Source organism: Neolamprologus multifasciatus, chromosome 22 (assembly GCF_963576455.1).
Source record: "Neolamprologus multifasciatus chromosome 22, fNeoMul1.2, whole genome shotgun sequence".
Taxonomy (NCBI): domain Eukaryota; kingdom Metazoa; phylum Chordata; class Actinopteri; order Cichliformes; family Cichlidae; genus Neolamprologus; species Neolamprologus multifasciatus.
The window spans coordinates 25,547,723-25,569,194 of record NC_140459.1 but is presented as its reverse complement, the minus strand read 5'-3'; the positions used below and the strand labels follow the sequence as shown (position 1 = coordinate 25,569,194).

At 39.6% G+C, this 21,472-nt stretch overlaps 1 pseudogene across 1 annotated transcript; it reads right to left on the bottom strand.

Annotated features, from left to right (window-relative positions):
* Positions 1-3,574: 3,574 nt before the first annotated feature.
* Positions 3,575-21,306, bottom strand: LOC146493606 (uncharacterized; annotated as a pseudogene). The gene is made up of 3 exons (XR_014871828.1): positions 21,021-21,306; positions 9,756-18,815; positions 3,575-4,129 (listed from the first exon to the last, which is right to left on the bottom strand). The product of XR_014871828.1 is annotated as an uncharacterized LOC146493606 (transcript).
* Positions 21,307-21,472: the final 166 nt, after the last annotated feature.

Sequence of the window (21,472 nt, the reverse complement as noted above, 5' to 3'; positions counted from 1 at the left end):
AATGCTTTGTTCCAACTGTTGGTTGCACATGCTTTCCAGCAGCAAGACGAATAGCTTCAATGACCACAAATTGTCTAAAGGCCTTAAGGAGGTGAAATGCATCATTCGATGAATTGCAGCTCTGGAGAAAACAGTCTGTGTTGTATTACATCAGTCTATATAAGTACACATGTATGATAAATTGTTAAATTTATTTGCACTAATTTTTTTCTTACAGAGGTTGATTGTTCGGGTGGTGGTGGTAAAATAGTGGCTGGTTAAAATGTTTGAGTAGCTAAAAATTTCCACCCCTGAACACAAACCAAAGAAAAACTGTTAAAGCTCATTTGCAATCCATCATGACAGACAATATCATGTTTTTCATAAATCTTTTTTGAAAAGAGAATGCATACTGTACAACCCATTTTTCATACCACGAGACATGCTTTGCTATCTGTCTCCAAAACTCCCTTGGTAAGAAGTTGTTCTTCACTTAAGTGGATCACTCTGTAAAACAGAGGCAAGTGCTGCCAAACAGCCAAACAAAGAAATCCAAACTTGCCGTTTGAGCCTCCCTGGTGCTTCATTTCATCTTTTGTCTGGAATCACCATGGTTCACTGGGCACACTTTGGAGTAGGGCCATCTCCTTGGTTTCCTAGATTTGCATGGCTGTCCACACGTCAGCAGCCCCCCTTTCCTCACCCCTCCACCAGCTCCTAAATGCGTCAGCACTCCTTCCTCCCACCCCTCCTCTTATCCGCACTTGCTTCCCTGCAACACCTCAGCCAGGCTCCCACATCACACTGTGTCCTTGAGTATTCACTATAGGCTCCCCTCCACCAACTCATGTTCTCTCTTTCATTTTATCCATTGTTTTTACATCTGTGCTACTAATAAATACTAATTATTGTTATTTAAATACAACTGACATCAGAATTAATTAACCTACAACAACTATATGAAATTTCTGTCATTCATGTCATTTCCACAATTTTACAGAGATCTAGTTTAGGTTAATCTACCTGCATAACACAGTAATGCATAATGTAAACAGTAATGTACAGTCATGAGTTTTATCTTTTGTATTTGCCACCATTATCGCAACACCAGATCATCACCGTTATCCTAGAAAACTGGATAATTACAGGAAAGGTTCTTAACAGATTTTTAAATACTTTTAACATATATAATCAATTTGTCTAGTCATTGCAGTTGCATAAAAATGTTTTTTTGTATTGCTTCTAACCTTTATTGATTCTGAAAGTCAGGTGTTAAAACAGATGTTAAAATGCACCAGAAGATTGTGAAAAAGGTGTTATAGTGTCTGCATCTGCAAGTCCACTTCGGTCTGCTTTTGTCTATATATATATATATATTAGGGGTGCAACGATCCTCGTATCGATATTGAACCGTTCGATACAGTGCTTTCGGTTCTGTATGCATATGTATCGAACAATACAATTTTTTTTATTTTTTTTTATCAACTTTTCTTCTGACGATGCTGTCTGTGTTGAGCACTCAGTGGATCTGCATTCAACTACTCCGCCTAGGCTGCACTGTCGAGTGCAGATCCACTGAGCGCAGTGCAAGCTAGCAAGACAGAAGCTAAGCTCGTTGCAACATGGCAACTGCCTCAACGCTACCCGAAATTGAACCATTCAGATCTGGTGTTTGGAACTATCAATTCAATTCAATTTTATTTATATAGCGCCAAATCACAACAAAAGTCGCCTCAAGGCGCTTCATAGATACAGAGAAAAACCCAACAATCATATGACCCCCTATGAGCAAGCACTTTGGCGACAGTGGGAAGGAAAAACTCCCTTTTAACAGGAAGAAACCTCCGGCAGAACCAGGCTCAGGGAGGGGCGGCCATCTGCTGCGACCGGTTGGGGTGAGAGAAGGAAGACAGAATAAAAGACATGCTGTGGAAGAGAGACAGAGGTTAATAACAGATATGATTCAATGCAGAGAGGTCTGTTAACACATAGTGAGTGAGAAAGGTGACTGGAAAGGAAAAACTCAATGCATCATGGCATACTATACCCCGGCAGCCTACATCTATTGCAGCATAACTAAGGGGGGATTCAGGGTCACCTGGTCCAGCCCTAACTATATGCTTTAGCAAAAAGGAAAGTTTTAAGCCTAATCTTAAAAGTAGAGATAGTGTCTGTCTCCTGAATTCAAACTGGAAGCTGGTTCCACAGAAGAGGGGCCTGAAAACTGGAGGCTCTGCCTCCCATTCTACTTTTAAATACTCTAGGAACAACAAGTAGGCCTGCAGAGCGAGAGCGAAGTGCTCTAATAAGGTGATATGGTACTACAAGGTCATTAAGATAAGATGGGGCCTGATTATTTAAGACCTTGTATGTGAGGAGCAGGATTTTGAATTCAATTTTGGATTTAACAGGAAGCCAATGAAGGGAAGCCAAAACAGGAGAAATGTGCTCTCTCTTTCTAGTCCCTGTCAGTACTCTTGCTGCAGCATTTTGGATTAGCTGAAGGCTTTTCAGTGAGTTTTTTGGACATCCTGATAATAATTAATTGCAGTAGTCCAGCCTGGAAGTAATAAATGCATGAACTAGTTTTTCAGCGTCACTCTGAGACAGGATATTTCTAATTTTAGAGATGTTGCGCAAATGGAAGAACGCAGTCTTACATATTTGTTTCATATGTGTGTTGAAGGACATATCCTGGTCAAAAATGACTCCAAGGTTCCTCACAGTGTTACTGGAGGCCAAGGTAATGCCATCCAGAGCAAGAATCTGGTTAGAGATAGATATACTATATGAAAAGTACTGACAGTGGCTGCAGTGGACAGATGTTTTTAGATGTTTCATTTCAGCTCTTTGTATGTTATAAACTTTGCTCCTCCCCAAGCTGTTTGATGGAACAACAACAGCACAAGCGAGAGTGCCCCACAGACCAGTTGTACCACATATTTGATACACTGCCTCTATCAGCAATGGGCACTGATTCAGTGGGGGCTAGCATGAGGGCATTCCTTGACTGCCTTTCTAAAAAAAGATTGGAGGTAGAGTCCTTAACTGTAATGCTTTATTCCTGTGGAACCAGTTTGGGTTCAGAAGACAAAAAACATTTCTTGTTTTAAGATTAGATTTAACACTTTTGTTTTTGATCAAGCTTATATTTAGGCTTACAGCAGGTCAGGCTTATTTATATAGCACATTTCCAAACAGTTCATGTTGCACAAAGTGCTTAACAATGTAAAATGCCACTAAAATAAATAAAATGTACAATGATGAAGTAAAATATTAAAAAACAAACAAATAAATAAATAAAATAAGTCAATAAAAACAGCAAAAACAACAACTAAGGCTGTTAAAACCAAAATGTTTAGATCAATTTGTGTTAAAAGCCAGACCATAAAAATGTGTCTTTAGTAACAATTTAAAATGTTTAAGCGTTTGTGCAGATCAAATATTAAGAGGAAGGATTTTCCAGAGTCTGGGACCTGCCACAGAGAAGGCTCTGTCACCATGAGATTTAAGTTTAGTCTGTGGAATAGTCAAGGTTAGTTTTGACCTGGATCTGGACAGGTAAGAAGGGCCTCGGCCGTTAAGTGATTTAAAAAAAAAAAAGGCAAGATTTTAAATTGGATCCTGTACAGAACAGGGAGCCAGTGTAGAGAGGCCAAAAACTGGTAATATGCTCCTTCCATTTAGTGCAGTTAGCAGGCGAGCAGCTGCATTTTGGACGAACTGGAGACGATGAAGAGAGGTCTGGTCCAAATCAAAGTACAGAGAATTGCACTTGTCCAGTCTGCAAGTAATGAACAGATAAATAACACGTTCAAAGACACTAACTGCAAGATATAGCTTTACCTTGGCTAGCTGTCGTAAATGAAAAGGTGACCCTGCACATCCCTTAATTATGTTCATCTAGGCTCAGACTGCTGGGGTACTGACCATGTTACGCTCACATTTCTTCTTCTCTCTTTCAAGTCATTAAACTCATTTATTAAATGTATTCTCTTAGTTGGTGTTGTGTCCTTGTCTCTCTCTGCTCCTCTTTTCTATCTTCTCTTCCTCTTCATGACCAGCCAGTTGCAGTTGTCCGTCTCTGCTGCTTATATTGAAGAATCTTATTGTTTGTGTTTTCTCTCTAATGTTGCACGGGTTCACCTTCCTATAAAAAGTGCATTGAAATTGTCTTTGTTAACTGTGAGTTGGCATTATGTAAATAAAAAGTGAAGTGATGAAATCAATCAAACATTACCAAAGTGTGAGACCACAGCAAGCAAAGTTTCTGCTGAGCTAAATTGTGACATTGTGACACATCTATCTGGGGACAGTACTATATCGGGTAGAAGGAGTTTCTATAAAGAAAAGAGGGTAGCAACTTATTTAGAAAAAAACTGACAAATAAACATAAAATAGTTTGTTTGTCCAAAAATGTTTACCCCGAAAAAGATATGCTGTTCTTGATTAGAGCTGCGGTTAGCAGGGAGATTGCAGAATGATACCAAACTTGCCTACATATCAAATGTACCCACATAACAAGCTCTTAGCATATTGAGCTGTGTCTCCCAGGGTAGCATCAGTTACAGCGTCTTTGGGGAAATTACCCTACCCTACTTCCTTGAGGCCATATATGACACTATTCAGATGAGTGTGTAATATCAAAGTCTATTTTAATAAATAAATAAACACCCCCCCCCCCCAAAAAAAAAAAAAAAAAAAAAATTTTAGAGAAACTCAAAGTTGAAATTTAACTGAGCAAATTCTTTTATATAAAGTAGGTCACAGCATGAACACATCTTTGTTATCAGCATTAGTTTTATTTATTTTCTTCAATGCACTCCATGCCACCATTATGGAAAGATATGTATATATAATAATCAAACCAATTAGGTGTTGATTCAAGAGTGTAGATACATTCCTACAGCATGGAAAATAGCTAGCTGAGATTGTTTGGGAATCAGATAAAAGCTTATCGGGACTCCTCTGGAGGAGCTGGAAAAAGTTACTGGGCAAAGATGTCTGGACTAACCTTTTTAGCATGTGAATGAGCTCTGGATAAGAGTTAAGTGTTGATGAGTGAATGATTGGTTGGTGAACTAACTAAATAAAATTGGACTAATTTCAACAATTTCACTTGAATGAGAGATCTATGTTCATGATTGCCTGTTGCTGTTGTTTTAAAGACAACTAGCATTACCTGTTTAGCAAGCAACAGAACTATTTCTTCTTCACCTGGTGGTGTGTAACAGACAGTACCTTGGGGACTTAATTTCAATATACAAGTCGAGCTCTCTTCCTGACACCCAGTGTGTAAACAACAGCCTTTTATTGACAGAGCATGAAAAACGACTAGTCAAAAAGACGAGTGATGTGATGCAGTCCCCTCTCTACTCCCTCAGCTGAGAGGCAGCAGGGGGGTTGTAAGAATGACTGGCTAAAAATACAACCTCCCTGTGCCTTTCCAAGGTCACTCTGTCATTTTGATTTGATTGGACCACAGCAGTCACAGCTATCCTCCTTCTGAGCTCCACTAACAAGCATGACATTCTCTGCCAGTGATTGCTCAAACATCTCCCATATCTGAAGCATGTATTATGTTCTTAGATTAATTTTGCTTCCTTTTCAGAACCATGATAAATATCATTTGTTTACCAGTTAAATTAGACAATCAAGGTCTTAGATTATCAGCGGAGCACTGTAGACTCTATTCCACATTTTAGTATTATGTCAACTCATTCAGAGATTTTTTTTCTCTCTGTTTAGATTTTCTACAGTTTGAAACAAAACACAGAACATAAAACATAGGATGAAATAAACATTAACGACTTTTCATTAGGGGACAGCATCTTCATGGGTGTCAAATATTCATTGGTGGATTTTGTTCCCTTTTTAAGAGTTTGATTCTGGTCGCGTTTTCTTATCATACACATGAAACATTAAAAAATGGAATATATATATATATATATATATATATATATATATATATGTGTGTGTGTGTGTGTGTGTGTGTGTGTGTGTGTGTGTGTGTAAAATCTATTTGCACACACTGGCCATGCAGTACTGCAAAAGTAATTAAAATGTACACCGCTCAGGCATAATGTTATGAGCACTTGCTTAATATTGTGTTGGTCCCCCTTTACTACCAAAACAGCCCATTAAGGCATGGACTCCACTAGACCCCTGAAGGTGTGTTGTAAAATCTGGTACCAAGAGGTTAGTAACAGATGTCCAGGCGATGAGGGAAAGTAACAAAAAAGTGTCCGGGTCGGAAAAAGGAGACAGAGAAGCAAAATGGTTAAATTAAAGAGTTATTAAAGGTCAACTGAAAGAGACGGACAAGCCGTGATCACCATTTAAAGAAACAAAACAAAACTCAAGCGTCGGTCAGTAAACTGAAAAGTAAGTCAGAAAAGGGTTAGTAACCAAGCACACTCCTCTCCACCAAGCAGGAGCAAACAATCACAAAATATGGCTCACTAGCTGCAACCACCAAACACTCACACAGCTCACTAGCTGCATGGCACTCTGGCACCAGAGGTCACCTTTCTCTGTCCTTAAATACTTTTAATTGCTGATCGGAGTCAGCTGTACAAAAGAAAAAGGTGGCACCTAAGGCAAGACAGATGGTAGGGCATGCCCACACAAGCAACTTCAGGAAGAGGCCCTGCTAGGGCCGTAACAACAGATCCTTTAAGTTGAGAGGTGAAGACTCCATGGATCAAAGTAAGGCTCGCTTGAACTGAGATCTGAGGAGTTGGGAGGCCTAGTCAAACATGTCAAGCCCATGGTTGTGCTCCTTAAACCATTCCTGAACCGTTTTTGATTTGTGGTAGGGTGTATTATCCGGCTGAAAGAGGCCACAGCCATCATGGAATACCTTTTCCATGAAAGGATGGACGTGGTTGTGCAACAATGCTTACGTTAGGTGCTATGTGTCAAAGTAACATCCACATGGATGGCAGGGCCCAAAGTTTCCCTACAGAAAGAACAATAACACTGCCTCCACTGACTTGCTTTCTTCCCATGGTGTATCTAGGTGTTCCCCAGGTAAACAACGAACATGCACCCAACCATCCACATGTGCACATTGTGGGTTCTTTTGGCAATGGATAGGGCTCAGTTTGGCACCCTGACTGGTCTGTGTCTATGCAGTCCCATACAGACAACAAATTATGATGCACTGTATATTCTGACACCAGCACAACATTTTGGGCAATTTTGAGCTCACCTATCGGATGGGATCACATGGGCCAGCCTTCACTCCCTACATGCATCAGTTAGCTTTGCCGCTCATAACCCTGCTGCTAGTTTAGTGATGTTGCCTTGCTTGTACCACTTTTGATAGATACTGACCACTGAAGTTTACCCCACAAGATCTGTAGTTTTAGAGCTGCTCTGACCCAGCCGTCTAGCCGTCACAATTTAGCCCTTGTCAAATTCCCTCAAATCCTTATGTTTGCCCATTTTTCCTGCTTCTAACACGTCAACTGAGATGACAAAATGTTCACTTGTTCCCTAATGTATTGAAACCACTAACAGGTGCCATGATGAAGAGATAATCAGTGTTATTCAGTTAACCTTTCATAATGTTATTCCTGATCAGTTTCATGCACTAAAAGCTAAAAACAGACTAAGCTTGAATCTGTTCTTTCTTATTCTCCTTCTCTCATTGTTCGGAACCTCTTATATGATGGCTTTTTTTCCTGTGCCTCTGAGATTATTACTTGATTGTTGGAATCAATAGCAACAACTTAAGAATTTAGAGTTGTACTGTTATATCCATATTGCAGTTGTGTCTGATTACTGGCAACCATGGTTACTGCTATGTACCCTGAATGTAAACAGGATGTTTTAGTGAGTGAAAATGTGAAAATGTGTTTAGAGTTCTGCAGAATGCAGAAAGGGATACATTTTGCCTGAATAGGTGCATGTTACTATTAGGAAATATATTAGTGTCCATGCTTAGTTACACAAAGATATACTGTTTTGTGACTTCGACAACTCTGGCTTTAGTCTCAAGATGCCGCACTATTCCATTGATCTTGCGTTGTGTTACATCCGTTAGTTTTATTGTGCTGAAGTAATGCTGGCATACAGACATAAGGTGTTTTCATCTACTTTTTTAGTCCATATTATGACGACAGCCACTCTGCACTAAAGTCAAATTATGGTCTATCTTCACTTTAGAATATTAGATCAGTCCAGATCAGTCAAACTGGAAAATTTAAAGAACGTTGAAAGTTTTGCAAAGATAGATGTCATTTTTTTAATGTTGTTTGAGTAAAGTGCTGTTTGGCATGGTGGGAAAAATTTTGTGTCTAGACAGTTGCAATATTTTAGAGGCCTTAGGGGGCTTAGGATTGCCTATGTCATGTCCCCTGCCTGATAATAAGCTTGTGTAAAAGTCTTTCACAATTTATTTGTACTATGTTCTAAAGAAAGTACAAGCTGCTGAACACCAGATTGTTAAAACATGTCAGTAATATCACTATAATATAGACTTGCAGAGGCCTTGGGTAACATGTTGATGCAGTGTTCAGCAAACAAACAAGGTTCTTCGTTAAAACCTCATCTGAGGCATTTCTGAGTGGAGTTTGCATCTTTTCCCTGTGCTTGCATGGGTTTTCTCTTGGTTCCCCAGAGTCCTTCCACGGTTCATACTGCTCTTTCTAAATCTGCTGTAGGTGAGGATGTAAGAGTGGTTGTCTATTTCCCTGTGTGTTAGCCCTGTGACCTAAGGTAACAGTCTGCCCAGTCTACCCTTGGATTGGCTTGTGACAGCTGGAGTAGACTCTGGCTCTCCTGCAACCCTAAGCTGGATAAGTTAAGAAATCCAAAGAAGTGACTTGGTTTGGAAAGCTCCTTCTGTCTTTCCAAGGACTCTGAAAGCTTATTCAAGCACACAAAAAGCAATTATTAAGACAAAACGAGCTCTCATTGGGACCCTCCTTGCAAAGAAAGATCATTACTGCAAAAGAGAAGTGTATTTACCAGCCTCAGAAACTAATTGTTGAAAATGTGTTATTTTATATATAACCACTTACAATAATAAAATAATAAATAGTAAAGTTAAAGTTGAAAACCATTGAAGCTCTGGGACAGAGTTCTTTTAAGGAGCCTAATAAATGCTTTTCTGGAGATATCCTGGATGTTTGTGCACACTGGTAGTTGTTTACCTTCCAGTGCTCACTAGCTTGAGGTCATAGTCTGCCTTTTTGAACACATCATCCTTTAAATATATGACAGGTTTACTTCCCTGACTCACTGTTGCCATAAGAAGATGACTCTATTATCTCAAAGCTGTAACATTTGTAAGTTGATACAGTGGGATGAAAAAAGGAAAAAAAAACTAGCAGGGAATTGAAATACAGCTTCTGCTGAGGGCTCTCACTGTGAGTCAGAAGCTTCAACTTATGGAAGATGGGGGTTGCTCAGATAGTCCTCAGGGGCATGATGCACATGTTCATTCAGGCATGTAAATTCACACCATTGGTGCAAGGAGACAAATTTGCAGGTTTCAAGAAAAAGCTGCTGTTTATGCTTTCTTTTTAAAGACTGGCCAAAGATGACAAAACCAGATATGATTTGAAAGGGTATAAACTAAAGACAAGAGGAATATATATTGCTGTTTTATGCACGTGGCATAACTCATACTTGTGTACATACACATAAACTGTCACTGCTGGCACAAAGAAACTGTTTCTCATCTCATAAAATGAGGATAAACAGCTCTAGGCACATCTTTTACAACTGCAGCGTTTACAAAGACAAAACAGAAAGTAGTAATTTACCTTTGTCTTCTATGTTTCAATTTAAAAAGCTCCATTCACTGTGTCCACAGACTGTATACGTGCATTTACGATTGCTCCTCTGTGATGACACCTGAGCCACGAGAACAAAACACAACGTGACACTTCATATGTGGGTGGGCTGGGAGGAGGGAGGCAAAGTTTCTGCATGGTAAGAAGACTTAGTCAGCCACCCCCATGCAGCTTAGCTGGCTCATAGACACTAACTCACAGCTGCTGTTGGTACTGCGTGTGGTTATGCTTGAGCTAAGTCAACCGCACAAATAAAACGTGTGAGATAACAAGAAGAAAAACAACATCCACAGATGTTTGTTGTAGGGCTAAAAGGAGAATAGAACCGGAAATGTGACACGAAACTCAAAGGGGAAGCATGCTGTGAAATATGTTAAATAGGTTGAAAAAATGAAACTTCATGTAAAATAATTGCAAAACAAGTCCTGGATGAATTTGAATAATACCAAGCAGGTGCCTAAAGGTCTAATTCTGTTACCCCAAATATAGAAAAATAAAGCCGGAAAATTTGTGTTTTGATTGAGGCAAAGACTATTAAATTGCCACATAATATTCATTGCAGGATGTTTGTTGATTTGACCTTTGACCTGAATGGAGATTAAGATTTGAGACTGTGCCTGTTCTGAATGAACATGTGCTGCAGATAAATGGACAAGCGGGACCCTGGCAGAAGAGCACAGAGTAGGCAGATTCATGGTCAGATGACAGAAATATGTCAGCCTCCTGGCAATGTGAGGGGACACCTGGAAGTAATGTAAGCAGGCCTCCCCAGCCCACCTTCCTAACTCTGCTCTCCAATTTCTCTTTATCTCTGTGTCTCATCCTATCTCCCACCCTCTCCTTGTGACTCATCACTAGAACCTTAATCACCAATGAGTGGGCACTGCCTCCACCTTCCATGAAGCAGGAGGCTAAAATCAGGGCCAGTATTCTGTTGCCCCCTGCTGTTTATTGTGTGGCATTGCATCAACAAACACATGGCTATGAGATTTCATGTGTTCCAGTTTTCAGAGGAACAAACGAAATAATCTGAGCTTCCTGTGTGCAGTTATGTACTTAAAAGGGGCATTCAGTGGTGTACCATTGACCAAGAATATAGTTTTATAATCGATGTGCCCTAAATCTGGCTTGGTGGTTTCTCAGTCTTTAACAGTAAACCATCTCAGTAACTGAAGATGGTTTGTCGACTGACGCTCTTGAGTTATGCAGAAGGACAATAATCAATACACAACAGCAAAAAAAAAAAAGAAAAGTCTGATGGCAGAGCAATATTTGGGTATTACAGTTGGATCCAGAAGTATATGAACAATATAAAAAATTTTGTTATTTTGCCAATGAACGTCATCACAGTAAATTTTAAATAAATTTTAAATAAAATAATCAAGATGTGATTGACGTGCAGATTTCATCTCTAATTCAAGGGACAAAAATACCACAAAAAATATATAACTGTCTAGAAATTACACCATTTATTATATATAGTTCCTCATTTTCAGAGGCTAAAATGTTATTGGACAAACTAATAAAGGAGAGACCAGGTATGCTTGGAACATGGCAAGAGTTTTAACGCCCCAAATCCCACCAATCTGACTTTGTCTGGGGTATTAGCCTATCTCTAATATCTCTAATATTTTTTCCTCTCCTATAGGTTATCAATGGTGGTTCTTTAAAGGTTCCCAATAAGTTTGAGTAATTTTGAAGGATATATCAATGTTTTAAAATTATTTCTTAAATGTTCCTGGTTTTTGGTGTGAAGGTTGTACAAAAGACAAGGTTAGGTTTAAGTTTTGGAGATTTCTTAGTTTCTAAATAGAAATCCCTGTTACTGAATTCACCTTCTGTTCTGCAGATTTTAACCAGTCCTCTTTGTAATCTCTTTCTTTAAATTTGTTCACCATCTCTTCTTTGCTCTCATTGTATTTCTCAGAAGTTTCACAGATATGTTTGACTCTATTCAATTGGCTTACAGGTAGGCTTTTTTTGAGGTAGCTCGGATGGAAACTTGCAGCATGAAGTAATGTATTCCAATCAGTGGGTTTAGAATACAAGGAGGTGGAAAGAGATTTGTCTTTTTCTGTTACTTTTCTGTCCAGAAAGTTCATTTCTTCAGTGCTGTAATTGAGGGTGAAACGTAAGCATGCAAAATGTCCATTTAGGAATTCTACAAACTAGTAATATAGAGACTTGTCCTTTCCAGAGTAAAAACACATCATCTATATACCGTTTCCAAGACATAATAAATGGTAAATAAGGGTTATTTTAGTGATTAAATAGAATTTGTTCTTTCAGGCGACCAACAAAAAGGCAAGTAAAAATGGGGGTCATTTGGGTTCCTATTGCAGTGCCAGAGATCTGAAGGTATGGTGTGTTGTTGAAAAATAAATAATTCCTCTGTAGGACAAAAGCAGCCAGTTTAGTTAGAAGAGAGCTAGATGGTGATTTCGTAGACCTGGTATCAAGGAAATGTTCCAGGGTCTCTAGGCTTTTTTCCTGATTAATATTGGTATACAGGGATTTAATATCCAGGGTACACAATATTATATCTGTATCAACTGGTTTGAGATCTTTGAGGAAAAGCAAAAAGTGGGAGCTATATTTTATGTAATAATTTAAGGGTGGTAAAAAGTTCTTAATGTGGAAGTCTACAAAGCTTGATATTGATATTCTCTGTTAGACTACCAATTCCAGAAACAACGGGTCTGCCAGGTGGTTCCTCTAGGTTTTTATGAATATGGGGTAATATGTATAAGAAAGCCCTTAAGAGATGTTCATTAAGTAAAAATGTTTTCTCCTTCAGAGAAATCTCCTCTCTTCAAGTAACAGTTATAGTTCTTTAAAGTATTCTTTTGTAGGGTGAGATTTAAGTTTTTTTTATAGAAAGTTTGATTTGTTAATTGTCCATCCATCCACTCGCTTATCCTTTTCAGGGTCGCAGGAGCCTAGCTGTCATAGGGCGAGAGGCGGGGTACACCCTGGACAGGTCGCCAGTCTGTTGCAGGGCTAACACACAAAGACAGACAACCATTCGCACACACATTCACACCTATGGGCAATTTGGATTGATCAATTAACCTATCCCCACTAACTGCATGTCTTTGGACTGTGGGAGGAAGCCGGAGAGCCTGGGGACAACATGCAAACTCCACACAGAAAGACCCCGGCCTGATGGTGGAATTGAACTCAGGACCTTCTTGCTGTGCAGCAACAGTGCTAACCATTGTACCACCGTAGTGCCTTTGTTAAACGTCTTAAATTTTAATTTTCATATTGAATTTTGTCCATTATGACTATGGCACCTCCTTTGTCGGCAGGTTTGATGACAATGATGACAATGGATTTATTCTGTTCAAGTTCTGTCAGTGCTTGTTGTTAGTCATCTGTTAGGTTGTGTGAAGTAAAGGTTTTCTGTTTAATATATTTTTCAAGTTCTATGAGTCTACAGTGTGTATCTATCAAGTGGTTTATGTTCTTAGGACAAAAGCTGTTTTTAATGTAAAAGGTACTTTTGTGTACATTATTGTGGGAAGGTTCATTGTTCATAAAAAAAATTGCATCTAACACCTCTAAAAACATTATGTAAATTTCAAAAGAGTTCAAATTGACCTACAGAAGGAGTTGGTACAAAAGAAAGACCAAGTTCAAGCACTGACAGCTGAGCAGGGGTCAAAGCAGTGTTACTCAAGTTAACAACAGCTAACTTCTTCCCAGGAATCGGGATCGGGTCCATGGACAGTTCTGTGAGTCTTTTCATTTTTCCCCACCGTGTGCGTTTGGATTTGGGCCTCTTCTGGACAGTGGTTCCAGGTGGGGGAAACTCCGTTTGGTCCAAGAAAGGATATATGGAGTGGTTGGGTACTTTGTGCTGTGACTTTTTCTTATTTGTGGTAGTTAAAAGAAGCCTTGGATGTGTTTTCTTAAAACAAACTTTCTGTTGCGTTTGGTGTGGTTCAGTGATCGTGGCAGCATTCATAGTTGAATTGAGTATCTTTGAACCACGGTATGTGAATCCCTTTTTGCAGTCTCTCTCATCTCTTAGGAATTTGGCTCTTTTGAGGTCTTTTGTTTTATTTTCATATTCCATTAGTCTTAAATCAATTTAAGAAAGAAGGTGAAGTTGTGCCAGAAATCTTTGTTGCTATCTGGAGTTATGGAAAGACTGCACTTACCTCAAACAGTGCCTGAATACAGGATAACGCACTTTGAATTGACGATTTATTTATTTTTTATTACATTTAACATCCATGATTTTGAAAGGGGAAAAAACTCTTTCAAACAACCTGGAACTTCAAAATGAAGGAATGAAGCATAGCTTTGTTAAGCATTCCATATTTGTTAAAGTGCTTGTGGTTTTGTACACTTTCATGAAAACTTCAATGCAAGGATTTACAGAATTGACAAGGTGATGTCATAATTTTGATTAAAATTGCTTTAACAAGTGGAGAAAAGCTTGTTTAATAGCCTCTAGCTTCCCCCGGTACCAGGAGCTGCAGTTTAACCCTCCATGAATTCAAGCATATACTGGAAACACTCTCCAAAGTGTAGCTAAACCCATTTTCGGTTAGTATGTTATTTTATTTTAGTTATTTTAAAATATATATTAAAACCATTGTTGGTTTTAATCTAGTTTAAACCACTCCACTGAATTTAGCTACACTTTTGACAGTGTTTCTGGAATACAGAAGCTAGCGAGCTGATTTGGAGACCAAAAGTCAATTAGAATTTTTGCATCAAAGTCTGTGATTGATTGGTTTTGTGGCACATTTATAACGGTGTACAGAAAGAGCTGAGTGCAGGGTGCAGAGATGTTGAGGACAGGAGCGACACACTGAGAGCAGGTCCGCAGATGTCTGTGAGCACACAGAGCAGAGATCTGACCACAGAATCTTTTAAAGGACTTGACATGGCGGACATTTAAGACACTCCTCCTTTTCTTCCTCTTTTTTTTTTTTTTAATCTTTAAATGGTTTGGAATATTATGCTTTTTTCGTTTTCTGTGAATTGGAATGGCACTTTGAGAATACATGATTTGAGAAGCTTGAAAAATCCGTTGTTTGTAAGCTAAGTGTGTCTGATACAGCATAAGATACAGTGTGAGATGATAATAAGGGGGTGTTAAAATGAACATGAGGAGGCTTGATAAATCATAAAGTCAAGACTGATCAAAACAATGAAGCTATAAAGAGGAGCAGTGCATATACAGTGGTGAAGAGAGCATATATTTTATTCTGCTACCCTCATAAAAGTGAGCCTGTGTGTATCTGTCTAAATGTATTTACTGTGTACTTTCACACTAAGAAACTCTCATTATGACATCATTGCAAATTATGATGCATTGCAATGCTGAAGCTGTATTTCCTGCTTGTCTCCAAGTGTTCAGTCAATACTGGCTAGACAAACCAGATCAGGTGTAATAAATCACTCCAATTGAAATGATGCAAGATTGACCTCGATATATAATTAGATTATAAACAACTTTGTGTAACTAATACATTTGCTCTTAATAATAAAGTACTATAGAGTAAAATAGTGTTTTTATTTAAAATTAAATTATTCAATAATAAATTACTTTAGTAATGTTATAAATAAATCAATGAATAAATAAATATAAATGAATAAATAAAATGATATTTTTTAAAAATGCAGAATTTATTCTACATTATTTAAGCACAGAATTCTTTATTTTAATGTATGTGGCTCTTGTGGTCCTCCACTGACCTTTGACTGAGCTCTGACCAGAAATCTCCCACTGATTTGATTCTCAGCTCAGTGACACCAGACAGAACAAATTCCATGGAAAAAAGTCCACAGCTCAGTCAGTGATACAGTAAAGGAAAACTCAGCAGGAATTATCATTTAACTATTTTTAATTTTCTGTTAAAGGTTTTCACATAAAATATTTTTTACATTTACTCTGGTGGTACATCATATTAAATTAATATATATATATGAATTGAACTGTAAAAAAAACTAATGAAAACTGCTGCAAATCTTTTTCTGGCAAAGTAATTTAAGAAAACCAGGTTAGTGTTTCTTAGAGACACACGGGTGTTTTATCATTTTTACAAAGTGTGCAGCTCCTCACAGGTTCATTGAAAATAAACAGGTAGTTATTCTGTGAGAGATCACTGATGGGATAATAAAGCTGAATCCATTTGTTTCTCAGTGAAATCAGCTCTAAACATTGATTTATACAGCTGTGGATATAAAAATGAGCTGGAGACCTGATTCTTCCAGAATCCTTTTCAAACCCAAACTCATGTTTCCATAAATCTGACAGAAAGTCAGTCTGAGTCTCAGAGACAGTAAATACGATTATCGTTAGGCCTTCATCTTATAATATAAAGCACCTTGAGGCGACTGCTGTTGTGTTTTGTTGTTGTGGGTCCACAGAGGTTGAAACACATATATTTAATTTTTCCGATTGTAATGGATAAACAAAAGTTGGGTATCATCTGCATAGCAGTGAAAATATGTGCTATCGCAGGGGCAGTATCATAATTAATGAGGAACTCCATAATTAACCTTAGTGTGTAAACAGAACTCCTATTTACAGTCTATTAGATAGATATGATTCAAACCGCTGCAGCGCCGTACCTACCTACAGCATGCTCTGACTATAATATTCTAATAATAATAGAATATTATAGTCAACAGTATCAAACGCTGCACTGAGGTCTACCAGGACAAGCACAGAGATGAGTCCACTGTCAGAGGACATGAGAAGATAATGTATAACCTTCACTAAAGCGGTTTCTGTAGCAGGACAGCAGAGTGAAGACTTTTTTAAAGTACATGATATGTCATTTATATCATCAAGTAGAACTTGAGTCATGACTCTACTGATGATTCCTACCAAACTCTTCATTAAGTGGTTTGCAGGACGTTCTTCAGTACAAACTCAACTGATAATTTTGCGACTAAACGTTAAAACCACAAATTTTCTCTTTGGACTTCAGTGCCCTTTCATTTGAGTCAGATGTTGTGCCTCTCCAATACAAACCACACAAATAGGTTCTCATTTATAAACAGGATTTATGGCACTTCCCACTCCCATTTCTAAAATCTTGATGTGATTGTGATGTGACCTTTCTACAAAACTGACTTTTCTTCTCCACATCTGGATGCCTACAATTTAGCACATCCTTGTTCTGACCATAAAGGGCCATGTTCACGTTATATTAAAAAAAGAAAAAGAAAAATTAAACCAGATTGATCAAAGCCTCAATTTCAAACAATATCGCAACATTCATTTGGACAGCAGCAGATTTGTTGAGTTTAATTTTAATTAAATAATCGCAAGTTCACAACAACAGTCAACCAAAGGCGCTTTGATCCAACAATAATAAATCTGATTGTTGCACACACTACAAGTCCTGCAGTAACACTTGTGCATGCAGACCTTTTTCTTGAACATTTAAAGCTGAATGTGAGAGTTTGCCGGTGAATACCAGGGTGATCCACATAAATGCCCTTCCTGGTGGTTTATTAAAAGGAACACTGCATCTGGAAAAAAGTGCATATGAGGATGTACTTTTTTTTCACACCTCTCAGATTCATGTGAAACATATTTCCCCATGCACTTTTTAATAAATAGGACATCAAGCTTTGTAAGAGATGCATTCACAGCTCCTGGTAAAAAGACAAACTGTTACACTCCTATCAAAACTCGCCACTTTTTATAAGCCTGTTTTGATTTGGTTGTAGAACAAAGAAACATTCTCGCTCGTTGTATCCTCTTCATTGTAAATGATTGTATGTTTTATCAGTTACATCTCCAGCAACAGCTGATCAGTCTGAGAAGGCCATTGTGCATCACAATGTGTTTGCTGACTCATCATTTTCTACTTTTGCCTGAATGTGACTCTGCAGACCCAGGCGGATGACTCTCTGCTGTGTGCAGCTTCATGTGTCTCTTTAGATGTCCCGTAACAGTGAAACGTTTCTCACAAACAGAGCAGCTGAACGGTTTTTCTCCTGTGTGAATCCTCATGTGGATCTTCAGGCTCCCCTTTTGGGCACAGCTTTTCCCACAGATATTACAGCTGAATGGTTTCTCTCCTGTGTGGACTCTCATGTGTTTGGTTAGGTCTCCTTTTTCTGCGCAGCACTTTCCACAGAAAGGACAGCTGAAGGGTTTCTCTCCTGTGTGAACTCTCATGTGCTTCTTTAGGTCTGTTTTCTGAGCACAGCCTTTCCCACAGACAGAGCAGCTGAAAGGTTTCTCCCCTGTGTGGTACTTCATGTGTCTGTTGAGATGTTCTTTAACATGAAAACTTTTATTGCACACTGAGCAGGTGAACGGTTTCTCTCCTGTGTGGATCCTCATGTGTCTGGTCATGTTTCCCCTCCCACTGAAATTTTTCCCACAGAACAAGCAGCTGTATGGTTGCTCCCCGGTGTGACATCGCATGTGTGCCGTTAAGGAGCCACTGTCTTTAAATGACTTATCACAGTCTGTGCAGGGAAATGGTCTCTCTCCTGTGTGGTCTCTTATGTGTCTGTTCAAATTTCCCTTAAGGCTAAATCTTTTCCCACAATATGAGCAAGGAAATGGTCTCTCCTTGACTACACTGCCAACATCAATGTCAGGGTTTTTAACATCTCTACCTGACTGGGCTTCCTTTGTTTGTGTCCAGTCACAGTCACTGTCATCAGTTTCAGTCGAGTCCAGAGAGTTGTCTTCACTAACAGGCTGTAACAGTGGATCTGGATCTGAGTTCCTGTCTGCTTCTGGTCCTCCCTCAGAGCCTCTGCTCTCCTCAGTCCAGCAGTGATGAAGTTGTGAGGACTCAGGCTTCTCCTCATCTTCACTCTTCACGTGCACAGGGCTGAATGTGAATGTGGTAATTTCAGCTACCTGCAGGTCCTGAAGCTGTTCTCCTGTCTGACTGGCCCAGGCTTCTTCCTCTTCCTCTTTAATCTGTGGGGGCACTGGGTCTTCCCCTGGGTCCAGGCTGGAGCTCTTCTCCTGGTGTTCACGGGAAACTTCATCTTTGCTCCCCAACGGCTGCTGAACATCTGAAGGAAACTCTGAAACAGACACAAAATGTGATCTCAGTTCTCTTTCAATCCTAGAAGAAATATCATCATATATGTTATGATGTCCACTACAGATTACAGATTGTTATGCAGAAGAAGTCAATTTGTGACACCATCATAGGCACATGACTAATTGGGATGCCAAGAGCCAGAAGCACACTTTCTTAAACCTGTACACTTAAACGTATCTCTGTTTTGGAGAAAGTAAGAGAGCAGAGGGAACAGAATGAGAATATTTTTGATCTGTGTGATTATTTAACTTTACAGTGTGGTGCCAAATCACATAAAGTTGAGTCAAAGTGCTTTATTTTACAAAAGGTAAAGATCCTAGACTGTTAAAGAGGAAATCAGGGGCTCAGGGAGGGGCGGACATCTGCCATGACCAGCTGGGTGTGAGGAGAAATCAGAATCAGAAAGACTTTATTTATCCCCAGGGGGCAATTACGATACAACAGAGCAGCATGACGTTGAAGATAAAACAAGAAAGAGAAAAGATGTGAGCACAGCCAGTGAGGACTTCGACCTTTCTGGGGCAAATAACTAAATATGTAATTTGTGGCATATGTGAAATTGGATTAATAATCAGCTGCCTTTCTCAGAGTCTTTCCTTCGTGTTGTTCTGGTCAGTGCTCAGTGCAGCAGCTTATGAACCAGGTCGTCGCCTGCTGCAGACTGGTCTAATGGAACTATCACCAGATGTAGTCCATCACAGAGAACAACATCGAACTAGCTGATAGCAGGACCACAGACACTCTGTGGAAGTGCCTAGTTTATGCTCATGAACAGAGGTGTGCACCAAAAGTCAGCACTGCTTCTGAAGAAAATAATTTTTTAATATATTTTTTTGGCTTTATTAGATAGCACAGTGAAAACTGACATAAAAGTGAAGGGAAAGACATACGGCAAAGTGCCGCAGGTCGGACTCAAACCCGGGCCAGCCACACTCAGCCATGCGGCATATGGTCGCCTGCTCATCCAACTGAGCTAAACTGGCACCACCTTCTGAAAGAAGTTGAAGAAAAAAATTGCATCGAGCCAGTATAAACATAGGGCTTTGCTGATGTCACAGTTGGAGTGTGACAAAATAAGTGTTGACGGTACACACGACTGGACCAGAATTATAGATAATTAAATGTTGCTGGGTTTAACATTTGGTCCATCTATTTATCCCTGTTCTGTCTACTCTCCTGCTGTGATGTTAATTTTCCAACTCTGGGAATAATAAAGGCTCTCTGATCTTATCTCATTTTATCTTGCCTCCTTTTTTTTCTCCTGAAATGAAAACGTTATGAATGAAAAACTTTCCATGCTCGATCAGTTTATTGCTGATAACAGCTCAGAAAGACAAGAGACGCTGTCTGTTGCAGTTTGAGTGATGTACAGTCAGGTCTGTGATTTGTGGCACTCTGACACAGTTTCACCTCTGTGTACGACCAAAGTGGATGTTAAATTAGTGAAGATGTGAATAAACGTGTAAACCTTCTGCTTGAGTTCAGGATTTTATCTGACCTGGTGCATTATCTGTGGACTAACTGAATTACAGCCATTGTCAGAAGCTCAAAAATAAATGGACAAGCATTTTCATGGCAAAGTAAGGTATGTTCTTGGGCCAGTAACAATAAGAAGTCTCACAATTTATCTTTATCGTTCATGTGGTTGGATGTAGAGTTGGAGTCACATTAGGTGGCTCTAGAGGATTTACAACAAGGTGAAAACCAGTGGTTACACTCGAGACCAGGAAGGTCAGATTAGACTTTACCAGAAACATCAATCAAAGACGGCAGTTCTGGAAAACAAATATAAGACAGAAGTGAATGTTTTATATTTCATATCTTGTCAGAGTCGGATTCACAGTGACTTTCCTGTTACTGCACTACAGTGTTTACTCTCTGAAAACTGGAAAATCTCACATTTGCTGGTTATTATTAGAGCACAACACTAAAGTGTAACAAAATACTCAAGTCATAGAGACACGTTTGGATTAATTTCATTTAATTTAATTTAAATTAAATTTACCAAAATTTTGCAGAACATTAGAAAAAAATAAGATCGAGAGAAAGAGTGATTATTTCTTTTTCTCATCAATAATTTTACTTTGTATCTGCTGAGATGCACGCAATCTCAACTCTTGCGGGCGGACATCAGCCGACAACGCAAGCTCGGTTCGGCTGCGCTCGGCTGTTTCCGGACACTGACCTGCCGCGTGCAGCCGGACTTCGGGCTTGAGCACGGCATCGAGCAGCCTCCTCTGGCGGCAGATCTCCCGCTCTGAGCGCTCCACTCTGTCCTGGTACTTCGCCACGGTCTCCTCCAACAGAGCGACGATCTCCTCCGCGGCCGCCGTCAGCCGCTCGGTCAGCAGCGCTCTCAGCGCTGGGAGCTCGGCTGCTTCTTCTCCCTTCTCCAGCCGCAGCAGGAAGTCTTCGGCGGCGGCGATAATCCGCTCGTGGACCGACACCCGCAGCAGCTGCACGGCGCACATTCTGCGGCTTCTCCCCACCGGGAGCCTCCGGGACAAAGAGAGCCAGTGGAAAGGTAAACACGCTGCGAGTTCCGCGTCGAGGAGCGCGGTGCGGAGAGAGCGAACAGCGCCCCCGCTGAAGCGGAGGCTGTCGGAGTCAGAGGAGAGTTGTGAGCGTGCGCCGGCG